The following is a 22405-nucleotide window of genomic DNA, read 5'->3' on the forward strand; positions in this document are numbered from 1 at the left end:
GGGCGAGACCTATTGCATTTTCAATGCTTGTTTTAATTCGTCCGATTCTGGCATTAGTTTCACTGACAGCTTGAGTCGCAGGTAGCTGTTGTTACCTTTAGATCTAAGGTGATCAGAAATCACAGAGCAAGATAGAGACCCATACCAAAGACTTGTGTTGCATCACGCTTTTATATATATAACGCACACTCGACCCGAAAGCTCGGATAGGTGCGGCCTGAGTGCGCATTTCCGGCTGGCAGTCATAAGACAGCAGGCCAATCCAACATGTGCACTTCAAGTTTTAGGCGAGTCATCCCTACTGTCAATCAACAGGAAGGACCCCACTCTCCCACTCAGGCTGGACCACTTCTCTTTCAAATAAAATGGTAGTGACCATTTTATTTATGTTTGCTGCTGTGCTCGCAGTAGGCAGGGCAACAATCCTCCGCCCGAAAAGAGGTATCACCACTTGTAAGCGCTATATAAATGCAATTACAATACAATATATACATACAGTCTCTTCCCATGGTATGTCTCAGTTGTTAAACTATTTAAGAACGCATTATTGTTCCACGTCTCTTTTCCATCTCATGTTGCCTCTTTCAGTTCACTAGTTTTCTTTCAAATCTTTTTCTGTCAACTTCTTGTCAAATCATACACGTTGACGCGTATTATTTATTGCTCAAGCTTCGTTACGGTCCATAAAAATGACAATAATGATAGCATTTTGTTTCTCATGTGGCTGCAACCCCCAGCTCCTGGAGAAAGCAATGTATCTCTATATTATGGTTCAGTCCTGTTGGCTGCAATATGTTAAGCTTTTTTATCCAATAATATTCTCTTTTGAATATATACCTATTACCACCTCAATCTCTTTTTGTATTATTCACTGTTGTGTTTACTTGCTTCTGTCCTCGCGACTTGCCTCGCGCTGCCTTCTGCCTCGAGCCTTCGCCCAGGGCTCTATGACGTTTACTCGTTCCATGATAGAACCTTGGGCGAAGGTGACGGTTGGGGCGACAGTTGACTTCTGCCAGTTAGAGTGTCAGACGCCTTTTGGTGTCAGGGCTTTACCGGATTAAACTACTATTATTATATCCTTACCTGACTCCGGAATTCATCTTTACAAATTGGCGACGAGTGCCCGGACGCCACTGCGGACCTGCGTTCGTATTCTTCACGACCCTCGTGTACATTTCAGACGGCGTCGATTTCTGACACGTTGGTGCTGGGGACGACCTTCGCGAACCATCGGGACGGTGTTGAAGTCAGCTGTTTAAATTACGGTGAGATCCATGCCGACTTGTGTGATAGCGCTCTCCCGCTTAGACGTTGGATTTTGAAGCATTGACTGTTGCACTTTGCTGCCGTGCGCTATACTCGCTTCACGCCTTGCTTCACAAGGGACGTTGCCTCTTCCTGGCGGTTTCCTGTGTTCATTCCAAGGCACTTCACCTCAGGGTTTCAGCGAGTGCGCACCTTCTGCGTCACTGAAACGTATTGGCGGACATTTTGGATTGGGCTCCACTCAAACCCTCAGCGGCCATTTTAGGAGCGTCTTGTACGCATTTACACGTTCAAACCTTCATTTCTTCCAAGTGATGCGCTCACTCAAGTTTGATTTAAAGTATTGATGCGCATACTGTCTGCTGCCTTCCCTATCATTTTGGATGGTCAATTATTACATAGTATAGTTCACGGTGACTTCTACCACTGTGGAATTGAAGTTTTACTTCACTATTATTATTACAGTTGGTTCTTCAGTGATGCACACACTGCCTTGTGCATCTTCATGATATTACTTTAGCTTTCTCACGTTGTGTATCTTTTCCTTGTTATCTCTATTTTCCTTATCTTTTCTTGTTCTGCTCTTTCACTCTTTTCATTCATTTATTTCTTCACTCTCTTCTTGTATTTTCTTTCTTCCTTTCATCCTTCCACTTTGTCATGGCTTCAAGCAATATTTGGAACCTTTCTCCACCTCAACCCTTCATTCCTGCGCCAGGTGATTCGTCTCTTAAATGGGAAGATTGGCGTGAATACTTCGAGAATTATATCTCTACTTTTGATGAAGAAGGTGAGGAACTTACTCCAGAAAGGAAGAAGAAAATTTTGCTGCACTGCGTGGGAGCGAAAACTATGAAGATTTATAACAGTATTAATAAGAAAGTGAGGGCTGCAGGGGATGATGACGTCTATGCCCATGCCTTGGAGGATCTTACTAATTACTTCAAACCTACTGTTTGCGTATCAGTCCATAGGTACAAATTCTTTCATCGCAAGCAAAATTCAGAGGAGTCCATTGAAGATTTTGTCTCCGCACTTAAAAACTTGGCTCTGACCTGCAGATTTGGTGGGCTTCATGATGAATTCATTCGTGACCAGATAATTATGCGTTCTGCGAATCGTGAGATCCAGGAGAAACTGTGGGCTAAAGGAGAAGCTCCTCTCCAAGAGATCATTGACATGGTCAAGAGAACAGAATTAACAGGTAGATGCGCCAAGGCTGTTCTTTCCGAAAAGAAAAGTCAACATTCTGAGGAGGATCAGACTATTGTAGCCAAAGTGAAACACTCTAGAAATACTACCAAGATGTCTTCTCATGAACCTAAAACTAGGAATGAATCTTCGTCGAAAGTCATGTTGACTGGTGACAAAAGATGTTTTAGATGTGGGAGCAAATTCCATTTGGCGAATGACAAAAACTGCTCTGCCCTTAAACAGAGGTGTACCAAGTGCGGAATTGTTGGGCACTTTGCAAAAATGTGTCATAGCAAGCAAAGGAAGAATTCTAAAGTGAAAGTAGTCGTACCTGATGGATATGACATGTCGGATTCTTCTGATGAGGATGACATGAATCTTTTTGTGCTACTGGTTGATGATGACGTTCTGAATGTGAAGGGCAAAAGCAAAAAACCTGTCTGCCATATGGAGATTGGTGGAGTGAACATTGCCATAGTAGCTGATTCGGGTTCACCCTATACAATTGTTAACAGAGGTGTCTGGGAGGAAAAATTCATTCCCGTGATAGGCCGTAAACTTGCCAGTCCTGACATTTCACCTAAGACTTTCACTGGAGAACCTATCGATATTTTAGGTTACAGGGAACTGCCTTTCTTGTTCAAAGACAGACAAACAGTTAGCAAATTGTACATTTCTGAAGTTGGTCCTTCTGTACTGGGGTGGAGGGACCAAGGTAAGCTGGGCATATTCCTAGATCCTAACAGCCCTGATCCTGTCTTGTCTGTGCAATCAGAGGATGCATATACAATGAATATCAAAGAGAGATTTCAAACTGTGTTTTCTGGGAGAATAGGGAAGCTTAAAGGATTTCATCATAAAATTGAGCTTAAAAAAAATGCCGTTCCGTGTATCCACAAATGTAGGAACATCCCTTTCTCAATCAGGGATGAAGTTAAATCAGAACTCGTTAAGCTACAAAGAGGTGGCATCATCGAACCTGTGGAGTCTGCAGAATGGGTCGCACCTTTGGTTTGCGCTAAAAAATCCAACGGCAAGCTCCGTTTATGTGTGGACCTCAGGGACCTTAATAAGAATATCCTGATTGATCAGTACCCTTTGCCTAGAATCAGTGAGATGTTTTCTCATACCAATGGAGTTAAATGGTTCTCGACTGTTGACCTTACTGCAGCGTACCACCAAGTTGCATTACATCCTGACAGCAGAAGCCTCACTACATTTGTGACTCCATTTGGATGTTTTAGGTTTAAAAGAGTCCCTTTTGGACTTGCCTCTGCTGCAGCTATGTTTCAGAGGCTCATGCATATGCTGTTCAAAGATGAGCCCAACTTATTAATTTTTCAGGATGACATTATGATCATGGGTACCACCAGGGAGGAACATGACGAGAATTTGTTTAGAGTTCTTAAGACTCTGGAACGGTATGGTCTTACCGCTGACATTCAAAAGTGCAAGTTTGCTGTGTCTAGTGTTACCTATTTAGGTCATGAAATTTGCGGTGAAGGCATCAAACCTAAAAAAGAGTTGTTGTCAGCCATCAAGGATGCCCCTTCCCCAAAGAACAAAGACGAAGTGAAGGCTTTTTTGGGGTTGTCTGAATTTTATGCGAAGTTTGTAAAAGACTTTTCTTCTAAGACCTTCCCTCTTAGACAGCTGGTTAAGCAAGGATGCAAATTCGTGTGGTCTGATGAGTGTGAGAGGGCTTTCGGGGATATAAAAGATGACATTTGCAGAGCCCCACCTTTACAAGGTTTTAATCCCTCATTACATTCCATTGTCACCACTGATGCCAGCGGGAAAGGTTTGGGGGCGGTTTTGAGCCAAATTGACAGCCTGGGAATTGAAAGGACCATTGCTTTTGCCTCACGCTCCATTACACCTACTGAGGAAAGATACTCCGTTATAGAGCGTGAGGCTTTAGCATGTGCATGGGGTTTGGGACATTTTCGGCAGTATGTCTGGGGATTTAACATTACCCTAAGAAGTGACCATAAACCCCTAGTCAAGGTACTTACTACTAAAGGTTTACAAACTGCCTCTCCCCGACTAGCACGTATTTCAGTGAGAATGTTGGATTACAATTACAATGTGCAATATGTTCCTGGATCAAAAAATGTGGTTGCTGACTGTTTAAGTCGGTTACCTTTGCCTTGTACAGATGACTCCGTTGGAGAAATCGAATCTTTTTGTGTTGCAAAAATTTTGGATGAAATTTCTTGTATTTCGCAACATGAATGGTTATCAGCACAAGCTGGAGACACTACTTTGTGCCAGATAGGAAAGTATATTGTTGAAGGCTGGCCCATAAAGAAAGACTTACCCCACAGTTTACGTTCTTTCTGGGAATTGAGACACGAGTTGTCATTGGAAGATGGTCTTATCCTCAGAAATGGCAGAGTCATACCCCCTGCTTCCCTTCGCTCCAAAGTGCTCGATATCTGTCATGAGGGGCATCTGGGTATTGGGAAGACTAAGAGTAGGGTTAAAACCTCTTACTGGTGGCCGGGGTTGGACCTGGAAATAGAGAGGAGAGTGAGAAACTGTCTGGCTTGTGAAAACTCTGATAAATCACAGCATACCTTGAAACCTCCCCTTCATCCACTGTCTAATCCTAGTATGCCATGGACAAGATTGGGGGTGGACATTTTTGGGCCTATTTGGGAAAATGGTGAGCAGGTTTATCTCATTGTCCTAGTAGATCATTTTTCTAAATGGCCAGAAGTGGAAATTGTACAATCTGCTGATGCTAAAGCCGTCATCAAGTTTTTGAAAAGTGTGTTCATGAGGGAAGGGTTGCCCAAGTGTATTGTAACTGACAATGGCCCACAGTTAGTTTCTGACAGCTTTAAGCGGTTTGTCAATGACAATGGCATTTCTCACAAGACTACTTCCCTGTACCACCCTGCTGGTAATGGTGCAGTGGAGAGGTTTAACCGTGTGGTGAAGGGAATTGTGCAATTGGCCAATCATAATGATCTATCGTGGAGGAAAGAATTGACTCACAACTTGTGGGCTTTCCGTGTGACACCCTGCGAGTCTACTGGCTCTAGTCCTTTTGTGTTATTAAGAGGCAGTACACCTATCACTAAAGACTGTATTGGATGGTCATTCCCCAAGAAAGTCGACTGGTCTGTGGAATCAGTTAATAACAGGATTACACATACCCAGCAAAGGAGTAGGGACCATTATGACTCTAAGCATGCATGCAAACAGGTCAATATTCATGTGGGACAGTGGGTTAGAGTCAAGAGTAGTGGTTTTGTTAAAAAAGGATTTAGCCGCTATTCGCAACCCCTTATGGTCAAAGAAATCTTTTGCAATTCTGCACGTTTGAGTGATGGGAAGGTGTGGCATTTGTCGTCCCTGTCATTGTGCCGGGGAGATGGTACCTTGCCCCACAGTACTCTGATCAAGGAGGAGGTGGGGCGGCACCTCTTCTAGATATGATTGGATTCTTGATGACGACATCCACCAGGGATATTCCCATGTAGGTAGCGAGGTTCCACCTTTAAACGATCCTGGGGAGGGCACCAGTGGTTGTTCTGCCTCGAGGGGGAAGTCCAACAGTCTTAGTGACTCTAGTGTTGTTTCCAATGATCAACCGATTCCTGAGAGTTCCACTGGAGAGACCATTGTTCGCACGTCATTGGATTCCACTACTCACAGTGCTGACGATACTCCCCAAGTTGGTATTCCTGATACACCACAAGATGGTTTTCCTCCTCATGAGCTTGACGTTGGTGTTTCCGATGTTAAAGAGTCCATCGTTAGTAGACATGGAAGAGAGATAATTCCTCCAAAAAAGTTACAAGATTTTGTATGTGATTAATTATACATTGTTTCTCCTCCTGCTTGTGATTTTCCTGTACCAAATTTCCCTTTAGTTCTTTCACTACTTTGTGGTTCCACATATCCTGTTTCATTTTATTCTGTAAATGAGGAGATGTGTTGTGTTTACTTGCTTCTGTCCTCGCGACTTGCCTCGCGCTGCCTTCTGCCTCGAGCCTTCGCCCAGGGCTCTATGACGTTTACTCGTTCCATGATAGAACCTTGGGCGAAGGTGACGGTTGGGGCGACAGTTGACTTCTGCCAGTTAGAGTGTCAGACGCCTTTTGGTGTCAGGGCTTTACCGGATTAAACTACTATTATTATATCCTTACCTGACTCCGGAATTCATCTTTACATTCACCTATTTCGAATTTTATTTGACTTAGATTGTGCCCACGTTTGAGCCAATGTTGCTTAGGGGGGCCTTGGCGTTGTTTGTGCATCTGTGCAGTGTTCTCTGAGGTTTTGACTGTGTACCCTTTCACAAGAGGACATTTAATCAGATATATACAGTTTGATGTGTCACATATAAGATATTGATTGATTTTGAATTGTTTGTCTATACTTTTGCATGTTAATAAATGGCCCGTCAACCTCTTTAATATGGTGGGTTAGCAGTTGGCGTCCACCGCATTACCTCCGTAACGCAGTTGATGTGAACGGATCGAGGAATACGCGTCTGTTGCCTCCCGGGTTTCTTTTCTATGTTTGCTGTGACACACAGCGCACTGACGTCACAGTGAGAAAAGTGAAAGCAGACGGCGCTGTTAGGGACAACTGTGCCCCCAAGCACAAGACTGTGTTGGAGACATACCGCTGAAAGAGTCAATGTCCCCTTTCCAGCAGTACCTTTCCCAAGTGAATCCCTGCTTGAGGATCAAGCTTAGACTGCAATCCCCAAAAATAAATCTACCCACTAGATAACCAGGGAAGGCGTTTGTGGAGGGCAGCAGCCCCCTGGCCATGGGCACGCTCTCTCCTGCTTAAATATTTCAAAACAGTCTTTCTGTCCCCCTAGGTGGGGGGATTGAGGGATGTAGCCCCAATCTGCCCCTCCACCCCATGTGGGATGCCCACTAGGACACCATGGATATTTTTGAAAGGAGAAAAGGGCTAAGAGCTGCCTCCCCCTGGCATCTGGCCAGGCCCCCATCCCAAAAGGTGCACAAGAGTCTTTCTGCCTCTGGTAGGGATAATATGAAATTAATCAGATTGGATTGATAGGTCTCGCCTATGAGATGTATTGGCTTTGTCAATGCTTTTAAGCCAAGTTGTACTGCAGCGCAGATGAAAGTAAACAAAAAAAGGTAGCACTATGACATGAACAGAGCTCGCTTTCTTTTTATTGCTGGCAGCAGGCAATTCAGAGGGGGGGGGGCATCATGGACAGCGCAGGGGACAGCGCAGGGTGTGGGAAAAAAATCAGTATGATACGGGCAGCGGCATCCTGGTCATAGCGCCTTTTTTATAAAAACGGGTTCAATGGCAACACGGAGGACTATCACCAGATGACAATAGAGGGTGTGGGGGGAGTGTTATTACACAAAAAGCAGTCCACGTCATAGCACTTTTTTTGTTATGGTGAGGGTGTGGGCAACATGGACTATGGAGGGCAACACAGACAACGGAGAGAGGGCTGGTGGGGGGAACACAGACAACAGGGGGGTTGGTGGGTGGGATCAACATGGAAATTGGAGGGAGGCTATGCGGGGGCAGCACAGGCAATGGAGGGTGGTCAGGCGGCTGAGGCAAGATGACAGAAAACAGAGGGTTATAGGGAGGGGTTGGGAGCATGCAGGCGGACAGTGGAGGGTCGGTAGGTGGGTGGGAGGAACACGGGGTGGAGACAGATAAAAACATGCATTCTCATGGGTACTTAAACACAAAGAAGATATTAGCACCTAAAAATATGAGCAGTGGAAGGACACAACCAATGCGCCTATGCTCCAGGGGACGGGTGAACACACAAAGAAGGAGGAAGCCTGCAGCAGCTGACCAATAAGAAGCAAGCAAATGAAAGTGACAATGAAGCCAACCAATGGGAAACAATGGGTGTTCTCTAAGCCCACTGTTGGAAAACAGAATGACTCACAAGAGACTGTGCATGCGCTGTATCAGGCGAGACGTAAAAAGGAGCCGGCATTTTACTTGTATAACTAGGTGGATTTTTCTGCTTATCAGCGATCACTGTTTATAAATATGCGGCACCTTTAAGTTTCATGAAAGATTATTTAAATAGAAGACCCAACGGCCCATCAGATGGATCATGGGGGTGTTTCGTCACTTCTGCTAGCCTGTAGGTTAGCTCAAAGTTGCTGCCTTTGCACACTACGGCGTCAGTTTCAGAAGGCGCCCCAAGTTCCAGGATAGTTGTCAGAGGGCCGATTGTGGATCGGTCCAGTGATTGACACCCACTGGTCGCAGTGACCCAGGGTAACAGATTTCAGTTAAAAGAAAAAAGTATTTTACACAAAGCACATTATCAGTAATTTACGCATTTGACATCCTGCTCTCTGACGTCACATTTTCTCTGAGATTATGTAATTTGGTCAATACCTGTCCGCAAAAAGTAAGCGTCAGTGCCCTGAGCACTTCTTTGTGGGGCTTTAGCTGCAGCAAACATGGCTTTTAATTACTCAGACACAAACCATGATGACTCTCCTTAACAGGACATATCCAATGAAAATGAAGGAGATCTCAGATAAATGGTAAGCCTGGGCGGAGTTCGTGGAGTTCCACGTAAAAATGCAGAGTTCTGTGAGCGGCAAAGTGGGTTACCTTGCGCCGTTCCCACTGATTTTTATTGCTGGGTGTTTGTCCCACACTATAAAATCAGTGCGAATGGCATCTTGCTCAGCTTCTTTATGCCGCTCGAGTAGAAGTTCTACTCGAGCGGCAGCTTCCTCAGCTCGAGCGGTAGCGACCATCTGCGACCACCCGTGTTGAGAAATCTCGCTGGGAATTGGTCTAGCGTTTGATTTTCCTTGCTCGTGCTCGCCATTTTACTGTTGGCGAGAGCAAGCAGGGAAAAACCTGGAGCGGAGTTTTTAGGAACAATTCGAGCTCCGCAGACTGTGAAAAACTTAGCAAACTCCGCGAATGGAGCAGAGTTCACTGCCCAGACTTAATAAATGGCAGTCTTCAGAGCGAACAAGCGTAGTTTCAATCCCGGCTCCGCATGTGACCAGAGTGTGTTATCCCATGCAAAAAGTGACCCCCACTGCTTTTCGGAAAAAAATCTAAAAGCATTTTTGGGTTAATAGATTGACCGTGCAATGATGCAAGTACTCACAAGGTTAATTACGGTCAGGCACTTACATACCTTTCTGTTAGACCTGGTACCCTTGGCGTGGGTCTCCCTTCCATTTTTTGCTGTTGCCTCATGTGTTTTTGCTGGTTATAGATGCTTTGGACACTGTGCCGCTGCTGTTCAGTGCCACAGTGCAAGTGCTTCCTATGGTAAATTGATGTATGGATTAGTGACTCCAAGATTGGCTTGATTGGTTTACTTGTCAGACCCTAGTCCAGTGCACTGCTTTTGCCCAGGGCTTGTAACCAATGCTGCTGGTGAGCTTGCAGCACTGATTGTGCCACCCACCGGAGCAGCTTGTAAAGTGTGTCTAAGGCCTCCCATTGCAGAGCCTGCATGCAGTCTGGAACTGTCATGCTGACTGGGTAAGTGCACCCACTTGCCAGTCCCTAAACCTTCCCTTTTCTTCATATCAGACACCCCTATGGTAGGCCCAAGGGCAGGGTGCATTGTAAGTATAAAGTAGGACATGCCCTGGTGTATGTGGCATGTTCTAATAGTGAATTACAGCCATTTTGTTTTTCACTATTGCAAGGCTACCTGTTCTCCATAGGCCAGAATGGGCATTTTGATTATTACATTTTATAATCCTAACTGACTCAGGGAACATGGTAGAAATTCAAGTTTAGTGTGCCTGAACTCAGAATGATCAAATACATCTTTTAGTGAAATTGGTTTTAACATTCTGTGTTTGAAAATGCCAAAAGTAGGCATTTTCTTGTCTAACCATCCAAACCTGCCTCTGCTAGGCTGTGTATTCCTTGTCTGGAGTTTGAGTGACAGGGGCTGGGGGATTCCAGGAGACAGGGTGAGTCGGCACAAGGCTGAATAGAGAGATCTGCATCTAGATGGGTGGGAGGGGTTGCACCTGGGACCTGAATAGGGCTGGGCCTTCCCTCCACAATGCTGGCTCCACCTCCTGTGGTGTGTCTGATGTCCCTGCCCTGCACTATGAAAGGAAAGTAGGAGATATGTCAACAAAGTGCTCCAGGACTGAACAGAACTGGTTTGGACTAGGCAAAGGCCTCTCTGCCTTCAGAGACAAAGAGAAAAGGAGTATAAATATTGGGACCCAGACCCAAGAACTATAGATCACTTCTGGGAATCAAGACGAACCTTTACTGAGGAGAAGAACCAGGAAGCTGAAGGAGGAGACTACCCCTGTGCTGTGTGTTTAGGAGTTGGCCTGCAGTGGTTGCTTCATTACCAAAGAGAGGAGAAAATGACTGAGTGTGCTTTCTTATCAACTTGAAGAAGAATCTCCAAGGGCTTGAACTAGAGCTTGCCTCCTGCCTGACGTCTCAGGGATACAAGACTTCACCAACCAGCTCCCCCCTGAATTCCCTTGCTGGGAATTGAAGTGCCTGCTGTTGTGCTGGGCCTTCTGAGAGACTGTGTGTCGCTGGGAGCTGGAAGCGCGCCGCAACAACGAGAAGCGTGCCGCAGCTGCTGTCATCGCCGAAGAAGCGAGCCACCGCGCCGCTGGCATCATCGCATCGCCGAAGCGTGGCGCGGCGCATCGCCGGAGTAGCGGGACACTGCCACAGAGGTCCTCGTCGCATCACCAGAGAAGCGCGTCGCAGGGCCTGTCGCAGCTCCAAAGATCACCGAGTTGCCGCATGGCCGTCGGGCGTGCACACATCACACCAAGTTTGTCGCATCGCAACCAAGATGCCATTTGGTCGCATCGCACCGGAGAAGAGTATCGCATCGAGGTGCCAGCGTGTCGCATCACACCGGAGAGCAGTAAGAAACCGACGCATCGACTCCCCACCCAGTAAGGAAGCGAGCATCAACTTCCCTGCGCAGCAGTAAGGAACCGACGCATCCACTCACTTGCGTGTAAGGAACCGACGCATCACCTTCCCTTCAACCCTTTTTTTTTTTTTTTGCACTACGCATCTAAGGTACATTGAGAGTAAAGTATTGCATTTACAACTTGAGAGAACTGAGCTATTTTATAACATTTGAGAGACTATTTTTGAGGACAGTAGTGTGGATTTTTGTCGTTTGGTCTTGTGTTAAGTCCCTATAAAAATACTTATTTTTATAATACAACATGTGTGGTGTCCATTTGTAGTGTTGTCACTGTATTACTGTATGTGTTCACAAATGCTTTACACACTGCCTCTGAGATAAGCCTGCCTGCTTGTGCCAAGCTACCAAGGGGGTGAGCAGAGGTTATTTTAGGAGTGTAGCCCCTTACCCTGACTAGACGCAAGGGTCCCTATTTGTCACAGGTACCTACCTATGCCAACTAGAGACACCCAAATATAACACTTTCCTTTTAAGGTACTGCTATTTTCAAAGGATTAAAATCAAATACAATGCAATCATACTGCTGCCGTTTCAGATAGTAAGGGCATATTTATTAGAGCTTTGCATCATGCTTGCATCACGCAACCTGGTACATGCAGGACGCAAAGCCCCAAGTCATATTCATGAAGCCACGCAAAGCCACTTTGCTTGGCTTTGAATGACTTCAAAAATATGGAGTAATGCAACGCAGCACAAATCGCGGCGTTGTCTTACTCTGCACTATGGAGGCATTCCGTGGGCGTTGTGATGGGTGTACCCACGCAACTCCCAGGGTTTTTGATGCAATCCAAATTTACCAAACCTCATGAACCTGAGAATGCGCCAAAACGATATGCCTCCCCAGGGGAGACGTAACGAGGAGAATTATCTTGATTCCTCCTCGGTTTTTCCTCTGTGTCTGCTGCCCAAAGGGCACCAGCGCAGGGGAAAAGGCAGGAATGCGCCTGTTCTTTTAAAGATGGCTCATTTCTGCCTTTTCTCTATCACGCAATGCAGCGCAGCGAGGTGATTTGCTGCTCTGCGCTGCACGACAATCTCGTCAATCTGCCCCTAAATTCGGAACAAACAAACTAGTTGTCTGTGCGCAGCGGTCATCTTCCTTAACACACTGTAAGAAAACAATGCAATCGGTGCTTCCGACAAACCCTCTTTTTGAATCACAACATAAAAATGTCCTGGCAATGAAATGGGACGCAGGAGACCTTCCCCCCCTCCCCTGACCAGGGGAAACCGTCCTCCAACATACATTATAAATGCAATCATGTTTGTACTTGTTAAGCAATAAGAAAACACACGTCCATTAAAATGTGCACAAAGGTTGCTGGTGTTCAGAGGAGGGAGTCAGGCATTTGAGGAACAGGAGGGTTTTAGGGTCATGCAGTTTCAACACAGAGAGGTTATGAGACTTTGGAGAATAGGACCATGGAGGCTGGACTGACGGGTTAGCGGTCTAGCATTCCATCCACGGTAGGGATTGTTTCCGGTCCCTCTAATATTTCCTTCTGGGTCAGAGTAGGATGACCTGCACAAGAAGGCTCATTAGCCAACTGTTTAGTGCCTGGAACTGTCCTTTATGCATCAGCTTTTCACTGCTGCTTTAACCCCTTCGGTGCTCATGACGGAACGGTTCCGTCATGAGCCACGGTTGAGCTGTGCTCATGACGGAACCGTTCCGTCATGACCACGCCCGCGCAAGATTCCGTCAGCACAGCGGCGGAATCTGCGCAGCATGGAAGGGGTTAATAAAGCGCGCCAGCATAAGACTTGTACTGATTCCTCCGTTTGTGCTGAGATGAAATGCCACGTGCCGGGGCGGCTGCTCCATTTGAGGTAAGGAGCGTCGCCCTACAAGCCCCAGAGCTGAAAAATAGAATCGTAATCACATTTATTTATCACCATTTTATTTTTCAGCGACCCATCCCGAACAAAGTGTCAGGACAGGGCGGGGCCAGCACTGCCGAGGGGCAGCAGCAGGGAGCGGTCTCTTTAAAATGCACAAGTCTCTTTGGCCGGCCGTCTTGGGCCGGCCGGCCAGATAGGCGCATTTTAAAGTTCTCTAACCTTTCTGTGTTAGACAGCTGGGTTAGAGAAAGCGCAGGCCTGCAGTGCTCTTAAGAGCGCTGAGAGAACCTGCTCTATCCAATCCTGTCGCTGTTCTCATGCTGTGAGAGCAGCGCCAGGATTGGGTAGCGTGGTTTCCTGAAGACACCCAAGGGAGGAGGACGTCGCGCTGCGAAGTCAATTTCTTTCTTTCTTCTTTTTTTGTACCCCCCCCCCCCCCCCCATCACACTCGGTACAAGCCAGTCGCCACTGCCACATGCTCAGCAAACCTGATGGCCTTGCAGCCCTCACGGGCCTCCTGGCATGACATGGTGGCGGAAGGACCAGGTGCCCTTCCTGTGGGCAGTGTGGCCCTGGGTGATGGTCCTTATCGCATCCCTGTCCCTCCCAGGGTCACCAGCTGCCATGGAGGCAAATTCTAGGCAGTGAGTGTTGAAATTCTAGACAAAGAGTCAAAATTCAAGACAAAAAGTCACTATTACAGACACATCTAAGAAGGACACACAATATTATATAAATAATTAAACAGGCGTTCAACAGAAGCACAAGTTAAAATCGGTTTATGTTCCTCGGTTTGTCAAATACATCACAGTATCGAGCAAACATTTATACGAAATTGGCTTTATTTAAAGTTTACAAACTGGCAAACATGCCAAACTCCTCCTCCTGCAGAATCCTGGACCAGAGATGTGGAAAACCCTGCATTGAACACATCCTGTGGCAACGCAGCATGTTCAGAGATGTAACACTGTTGGATTCATACTAAGCCAGCTTGGAAAACTGCCTGAAAAGAAGCGATTGAAGCTGAAAAAGTTGAAAGATGCCAGTGTAAAGAAGAGACTGAAGCTGAAAAAGATGAAAGATAGCCAGTGTAAAGAAGAGACTGAAGCTGAAAAAGATGAAAGATAGCCAGTGTAAAGAAGAGACTGAAGCTGAAAAAGATGAAAGATAGCCAGTGTAAAGAAAAGACTGAAGTTGAAAAAGATGAAAGATAGCCAGTGTAAAGAAGAGAGTGAAGCTGAAAAATATGAAAGATCCCAGTGTAAAGTAGAGACTCAAGCTGAAAAAGTTGAAAGCTGCCAGTGTAAAGGAGAGACTGAAGCTGAAAAAGTTGAAAGATAGCCAGTGTAAAGAACAGATTATAGCTGAAAATTTTGAAAGATAGCCAGTGTAAAGAAGAGACTGAAGCTGAAAAAGATGAAAGATAGCCAGTGTAAAGAAGAGATTGAAGCTGAAAAAATTGAAAGATGCCAGTGTAAAGAAGAGACTGAAGCTGAAAAAGTTGAAAGATGCCAGTGTAAAGAAGAGACTGAAGCTGAAAAAGTTGAAAGATAGCCAGTGTAAAGAAGAGACTGAAGCTGAAAAAGTTGAAGGATGCCAATGTAAAGAAGAGACTGAAGCTGAAAAAGTTGAAAGATAGCCAGTGTAAAGAAGAGATTGATGCTGAAAAAGTTGAAAGCTGCCAGTGTAAAGAAAAGACTGAAGCTGAAAAAGTTGAAAGATGCCAGTGTAAAGCAGAGTCTGAAGCTGAAAAAGTTGAAAGAAAGCCAGTGTAAAGAAGAGACTGAAGCTGAAAAGATGAAAGATAACCAGTGTAAAGAAGAGACTGAAGCTGAAAAAGTTGAAAGATAGCCAGTGTAAAGAAAAGACTGAAGCTGAAAAAGATGAAAGATAGCCAGTGTAAAGAAGAGATTGAAGCTGAAAAAGATGAAAGCTGCCAGTGTAAAGAAGAGACTGAAGCTGAAAAAGTTGAAAGAAAGCCAGTGTAAAGAAGAGACTGAAGCAGAAAAGATGAAAGATAACCAGTGTAACGAAGAGACTGAAGCTGAAAAAGTTGAAAGATAGCCAGTGTAAAGAAAAGACTGAAGCTGAAAAAGATGAAAGATAGCCAGTGTAAAGAAAAGACTGAAGCTGAAAAAGATGAAAGCTGCCAGTGTAAAGAAAAGACTGAAGCTGAAAAAGATGAAAGATAGCCAGTGTTAAGAAGAGATTGAAGCTGAAAAAGTTGAAAGTTAGCCAGTGTAAAGAAGAGACTGAAGCTGAAAAAGTGGAAAGATGGCCAGTGTAAAGAAGAGACTGAAGCTGAAAAAGTTGAAAGATAGCCAGTGTAAAGAAGAGACTGAAGCTGAAAAAGATTAAATATAGCCAGTGTAAAGAAGAGACTGAAGCTGAAAAAGTTGAAAGATAACCAGTGTAAAGAAGAGACTGAAGCTGAAAAAGATGAAAGATAATCAGTGTAAAGAGGAGACTGAAGCTGAAAAAGATGAAAGATAGCCAGTGTAAAGAAAAGACTGAAGCTGAAAAAGATGAAAGATAGCCAGTGTAAAGAAGAGATTGAAGCTGAAAAAGATGAAAGCTGCCAGTGTAAAGAAGAGACTGAAGCTGAAAAAGTTGAAAGAAAGCCAGTGTAAAGAAGAGACTGAAGCAGAAAAGATGAAAGATAACCAGTGTAAAGAAGAGACTGAAGCTGAAAAAGTTGAAAGATAGCCAGTGTAAAGAAAAGACTGAAGCTGAAAAAGATGAAAGATAGCCAGTGTAAAGAAAAGACTGAAGCTGAAAAAGATGAAAGCTGCCAGTGTAAAGAAAAGACTGAAGCTGAAAAAGATGAAAGATAGCCAGTGTTAAGAAGAGATTGAAGCTGAAAAAGTTGAAAGTTAGCCAGTGTAAAGAAGAGACTGAAGCTGAAAAAGTGGAAAGATGGCCAGTGTAAAGAAGAGACTGAAGCTGAAAAAGTTGAAAGATAGCCAGTGTAAAGAAGAGACTGAAGCTGAAAAAGATTAAATATAGCCAGTGTAAAGAAGAGACTGAAGCTGAAAAAGTTGAAAGATAACCAGTGTAAAGAAGAGACTGAAGCTGAAAAAGATGAAAGATAACCAGTGTAAAGAGGAGACTGAAGCTGAAAAAGATGAAAGATAGCCAGTGTAAAGAAGAGACTAGGGGCCTCATGTAGGTAGCGAAATACCGGTCGGTAACGGCCGATTTTCGGTAAATATGCCGTTACCGACCGGTATCCAGACAAGTGAGATGTAGGAGTCCAAAAACCACTTTTCGGTAAATATGAGGCGGTAAATACCGATTCATAGTTACCGAATTCTAAAATACCGATTCATATTTACCGAATACATAATTAACGAATCGGTAAATATGAAGTGGTAAATATGAAGTGGTAAAAATTTAAAATGACATGTAGGAGCAGTCGGTAATTAAGAAATCCAGGAAAATCGGTAAATAAGAGTCGGTAATTAACACGGATTGAAAGCAGGTGGTAACCATCAACAATGCACATAAGCAATCCCAAAATGCAACAGCGTGGACAACATGGCCGCCATGTACGTCATTGCAAGGCGCCTACGTCTACAGGCAGCAGGACTGAGGGTGTGGCGACGGGAGGAACAAATCTACAGACAGCGCATCACACTATTCCAGCTGACTGATGCAGAGATACATGAGAGGTACAGGCTACACCCCGAAACCATCATGGACCTGATAAGGGACCTGCACCCACTCCTGGACCAGCCAACAAGAAGGGCGCACGCCATAACACCACATGTGCAGGTGCTCTGCAGCCTACATCTACTGGCATCCGGCAGTTATCAGGTGGTGATAGCTGCGGTGGGTGGTGTATCCCAGAGTGGCCTGTCCCGTTTCTTCAGGAAGTTCCTGGATGCCATGATGCAGAGAATGCACCACTACATAAGCTTCCCAAACACACAGGCTGCACTGCAGAAAACAAAAACAGACTTTTATCACATGGCACAGTTCCCCCATGTCATCGGCTGTATTGATGGTACACACATCCCAATCTGTCCACCAGCTGATACAGAGCACATCTACAGGAACAGGAAGTCCACCCACTCCCTCAATGTGCAGGTAACCTGTGATGCAGGGAACATCATCACAGATATTGTTGCAAAGTTTCCTGGGAGCACCCACGACTCTTACATCTTCCAGAATAGTGGGATCTACACACGACTGAGTGCCGGAGAATTCGGAGAGGGATACCTGCTGGGTAAGTAACAGTGACGCCCCTTGAAACCTGCAAATCAGAGTGTATAGAGGCATGTAACTGATGGTTCCCTTTTACTCATCCAGGCGACAGTGCATATGCATGCCGTTCATTCATCCTCACTCCCTACCTACACCCAGCAACCCAAAGTGAGAGACGATACAACGTGGCCCACAAAACAACACGCAATGTGGTGGAGCGCACGTTTGGACTACTGAAGAGCAGGTTCCGCTGCCTCCACAAGAGCGGAGGCGCACGCCAGTACAAACCCATCACCTGCTGCAAGATTATTGCCACTTGTGCAATGCTGCACAACCTTGCCACGAAAAAAGGTACAGATGTGGAACTAACATATTTTGAGGACAACGAGGATGAGTCAGGCCAGCCAGAGGGCAGCGCAGCTAGAGTGCCAACTGCAATCGATGGGAGAGAGAGACGGGCAGAGATCACATGCAACTATTTCTGAGTAAGTGAGGGGACACAGCGAGTTGTGAGAAGTCATGACGTAGTTTAATGTGGCACCACGCCATGAACACATGAACAGGCCAATCTGGCAATATACCATCTATACAAGGAGTATGTCCAGGGTTACGTCACCCAATGGGAAGTGGCTAAGCAGGGCCACATCAATGTTTGCGCATACGCGCTGCAGTGGTGGATTGCACGGCCTGTGCATCCTCACTAGAGCCAACCCCAAGCCGCCTGCTGCTCCTGCGTGCTTCGGGGACGGGGGGTGTGATGCTGCTGCTGGTGTCGATGCTCTCCGCAGCATCCCCTGCAGCAGTTGTCGACGCCTGACTAGTCAATAGCACCCCTAGTGCACTTGTCACCTGCACCATCCCCCGAGACAGGTCGCTGCAGCACTGTGTTAGGCCCTCCTGCATCGTCACAGAGCGCCGGCAAAGTAGGGAAGTCGCAGTTGCCAGACGGTTGAGTGCCCTGCTGGTAGTGTCCCTTCTCTGGCGTTCCCGGCGCCGTGCTTCGATGTCAGCATCTAATTTGCTGCACAACTGCTGGATTGACTGGGACATGTCCCGAATGCCCGCAGCCATGCCGCCAATGTTTGTGTCCATGTTGACTAAGCTTGTCTTCATCACCCGCATGTGCCTCTGGACTGACATAACTGCCTTTGATTGCAGGCGCTGTTGCTTCAACATTTGGCCCTCGAGCCCCAAGAAGACACCATGGCCGTCAGTGGGTGCTGGTGGACTCTGGACACGCGACCTGCGGCGCCCTCTTGCTCCCGTCTGTGCTGCCTGTGAGGTGTGGGGCACAGTGGGATGGCTCCCTTCCTGGGGCCCGGTGCGGTCTTCTGGGCCCATGCTGTCGTCTGACGAGGTGTCGAAGGCTCGTAGCCTGGCTGCTGGACGCCTCCTCATTCTCACACCTGCAAGCGGAGATGTGGCCGGTGATTCGAACATGAGTGGCGATGCTGGCTGTGGTTGTGGTGATGCTGGCTCTCGGTGAGGTGATGCTGGCTCTGTGTGCGGCGAGGCTGGCTGTGTTGGTGGTGCGGCTGCAAGTGGGCCTGCTCCCTGGTCTGAACTCGTGCTGGCTAGAGGTGATTTTTGTGGCCGGTGTGCCGTCTCCCCTGCAGCATGCCCTGTACTGCATGATGTCACATCTGTGGACAGAAAAACAACATTGGCTCAGTGTCCCCGAAGGGCTGCATTGCAAGCGTCACAATAAATCATTTCACATTCCAATCTGTCCTCTGTCTCCTTGTGCCTCGAGTGCGTGACATGCCTTGTTGCCCTGTAACATTTACGTCATGGTTAGTGTTGCCCTGACTACATCTCCCGGAATGCATTGCCTGTCTGCACTGACACGTGTGGACTGCAGTGTGATTCTCGTTTCACAATGGGGAATGTGGAATAGGGGTAGGGGAGGCTACATTGCTGTGCTTTCGTCTTACCTTGGTGTGTTGCGGCTCTGGCAGAGCTGTCGGCGTCCCCAAGACCCACGACGCTCTCTTGCTCGATTGTGGCCGCCACCAGCTCCTCCAGTTCGGTGAGGGCAGGTGCCCTGTTGGTTCCACCTCCGGTCTGGCTGGCCTCCTTCTGGATGTCGCCCATCTTCCTCTTGGACACAATCCTCAGGTCATACCAGCGCTTTTTGAGGACCTCAATGTCCCTGTGGGTCACTCCCACAGCATTGACCTGCGCCTGGATGGCCAGCCATATGTTGCGCTTTTCGGCCTCAGGCACTTGCAGGGATTGCCTCCCAAACAGCTTCTGGTGCTGCTTCACCACCTCCTCCACCAGCACCTGGAGTTCCTTGGGGCTGAATTTGAGCTTCCTCCTCCTTTCCCCTCCGTCTTTCTGTGTTCTCTGGCTGGACATGCTGTTCGTTTCCCGCTCGCACATGCAACTGCTCCCTGCCTCTCCTCTGCACTCCAAGCCTCTCCAGGGTCAGCTAATTATGTACACCTGCCTGGGTGTGGCCACTTCGGCTAATTGTGTACACCTGCCTGGGTGTGGGCAGTTCCTGGTTGGGTGGGCTGTCGTTGCACAGGATTAGCTGTTTCGTCAAGTCATGTGATGTTATTTACCGAATCCGTACATACCGATTCGGTATTTTCCGATTCGGTAGATACCACCTCGGTATTTTCGGATTCGGTAGATACCACCTCGGTATTTTCCGAATCGGTAATTATCACCTCGGTATTTTCCGAATCGGTGAATTCCGATTCGTATTTACCGACTGTTACCGAATCGGTAACTGTTACCGAATTTTTACCTACATATAACTTACCGGTTCTAATTTACCGATTCGGTACGGCTCGGTATTTAAGAACCGGTAAAATTTATTTACCTACATGAGGCCCTAAAGCTGAAAAAGTTGAAAGCTGCCAGTGTAAAGAAGAGATTGAAGCTGAAAAAGTTGAAAGCTGCCAGTGTAAAGAAGAGACTGAAGCTGGAAAAGTTGAAAGCTAACCAGTGTAAAGAAGAGATTGAAGCTGAAAAAGATGAAAGATAACCAGTGTAAAGAAGAGACTGAATCTGAAAAAGATGAAAGATAGCCAGTGTAAAGAAGAGACTGAAGCTGAAAAAGTTGAAAGCTGCCAGTGTAAAGAAGAGATTGAAGCTGAAAAAGTTAAAAGCTGCCAGTGTAACGAAGAGACTGAAGCTGAAAAAGTTGAAAGATAGCCAGTGTAAAGAAGAGACTGAAGCTGAAAAAGTTGAAAGATAGCCAGTGTAAAGAAGAGACTGAAGCTGAAAAAGTTGAAAGATAGCCAGTGTAAAGAAGAGATTGATGCTGAAAAAGTTGAAAGCTGCCAGTATAAAGAAGAGACTGAAGCTGAAAAAGTTGAAAGATGCCAGTGTAAAGAAGAGACTGAAGCTGAAAAAGTTGAAAGAAAGCCAGTGTAAAGAAGAGACTGAAGCTGAAAAGATGAAAGATAACCAGTGTAAAGAAGAGACTGAAGCTTAAAAAGTTGAAAGATAGCCAGTGTAAAGAAAAGACTGAAGCTGGAAAAGATGAAAGGTAGCCAGTGTAAAGAAAAGACTGAAGCTGAAAAAGATGAAAGCTGCCAGTTTAAAGAAAAGACTGAAGCTGAAAAAGATGAAAGATAGCCAGTGTTAAGAAGAGATTGAAGCTGAAAAAGTTGAAAGATAGCCAGTGTAAAGAAGAGACTGAAGCTGAAAAAGTGGAAAGATAGCCAGTGTAAAGAAGAGACTGAAGCTGAAAAAGTTGAAAGATAGCCAGTGTAAAGAAGAGACTGAAGCTGAAAAAGATGAAAGATAACCAGTGTAGAGAAGAGACTGAAGCTGAAAAAGTTGAAAGATAGCCAGTGTAAAGAAGAGATTGATGCTGAAAAAGTTGAAAGCTGCCAGTGTAAAGAAGAGACTGAAGCTGAAAAAGTTGAAAGATGCCAGTGTAAAGAAGAGACTGAAGCTGAAAAAGTTGAAAGAAAGCCAGTGTAAAGAAGAGACTGAAGCTGAAAAGATGAAAGATAACCAGTGTAAAGAAGAGACTGAAGCTTAAAAAGTTGAAAGATAGCCAGTGTAAAGAAAAGACTGAAGCTGGAAAAGATGAAAGGTAGCCAGTGTAAAGAAAAGACTGAAGCTGAAAAAGATGAAAGCTGCCAGTTTAAAGAAAAGACTGAAGCTGAAAAAGATGAAAGATAGCCAGTGTAAAGAAGAGACTGAAGCTGAAAAAGTGGAAAGATAGCCAGTGTAAAGAAGAGACTGAAGCTGAAAAAGTTGAAAGATAGCCAGTGTAAAGAAGAGACTGAAGCTGAAAAAGATGAAAGATAACCAGTGTAAAGAAGAGACTGAAGCTGAAAAAGTTGAAAGATAACCAGTGTAAAGAAGAGATTGAAGCTGAAAAAGATGAAAGATAACCAGTGTAAAGAAGAGACTGAAGCTGAAAAAGATGAAAGATAGCCAGTGTAAAGAAGAGACTGAAGCTGTAAAAGTTGAAAGCTGCCAGTGTAAAGAAGAGATTGAAGCTGAAAAAGTTAAAAGCTGCCAGTGTAACGAAGAGACTGAAGCTGAAAAAGTTGAAAGATAGCCACTGTAAAGAAGAGACTGAATCTGAAAAAGTTGAAAGATAGCCAGTGTAAAGAAGAGATTGAAGCTGAAAAAGTTGAAAGATGCCAGTGTAAAGAAGAGACTGAAGCTGAAAAAGTTGAAAGATAGTCTGTGTAAAGAAGAGACTGAAGCTGAAAAAGTTGAAAGATGCCAGTGTAAAGAAGAGACTGAAGCTGAAAAGTTGAAAGATAGCCAGTGTAAAGAAGAGACTGAAGCTGAAAAGATGAAAGATAACCAGTGTAAAGAAAAGACTGAAGCTGGAAAAGATGAAAGGTAGCCAGTGTAAAGAAAAGACTGAAGCTGAAAAAGATGAAAGCTGCCAGTTTAAAGAAAAGACTGAAGCTGAAAAAGATGAAAGATAGCCAGTGTAAAGAAGAGATTGA

General features: G+C 45.5%; 1 long non-coding RNA gene across 1 annotated transcript in view; it reads left to right on the plus strand.

Annotated features, from left to right (window-relative positions):
* LOC146829695 (uncharacterized) overlaps positions 1-18945 on the plus strand; it is a 240452-nt gene extending 221507 nt beyond the window's left edge. The window contains exon 3 of the long non-coding RNA XR_014962036.1: positions 18627-18945. This is a non-coding gene — a long non-coding RNA (uncharacterized LOC146829695). The remainder of the gene's footprint in view (positions 1-18626) is intronic.
* Positions 18946-22405: the final 3460 nt, after the last annotated feature.

This window comes from Triturus cristatus, chromosome 5_2 (assembly GCF_964204655.1).
Source record: "Triturus cristatus chromosome 5_2, aTriCri1.1, whole genome shotgun sequence".
Classification (NCBI taxonomy): Eukaryota; Metazoa; Chordata; class Amphibia; order Caudata; family Salamandridae; genus Triturus; species Triturus cristatus.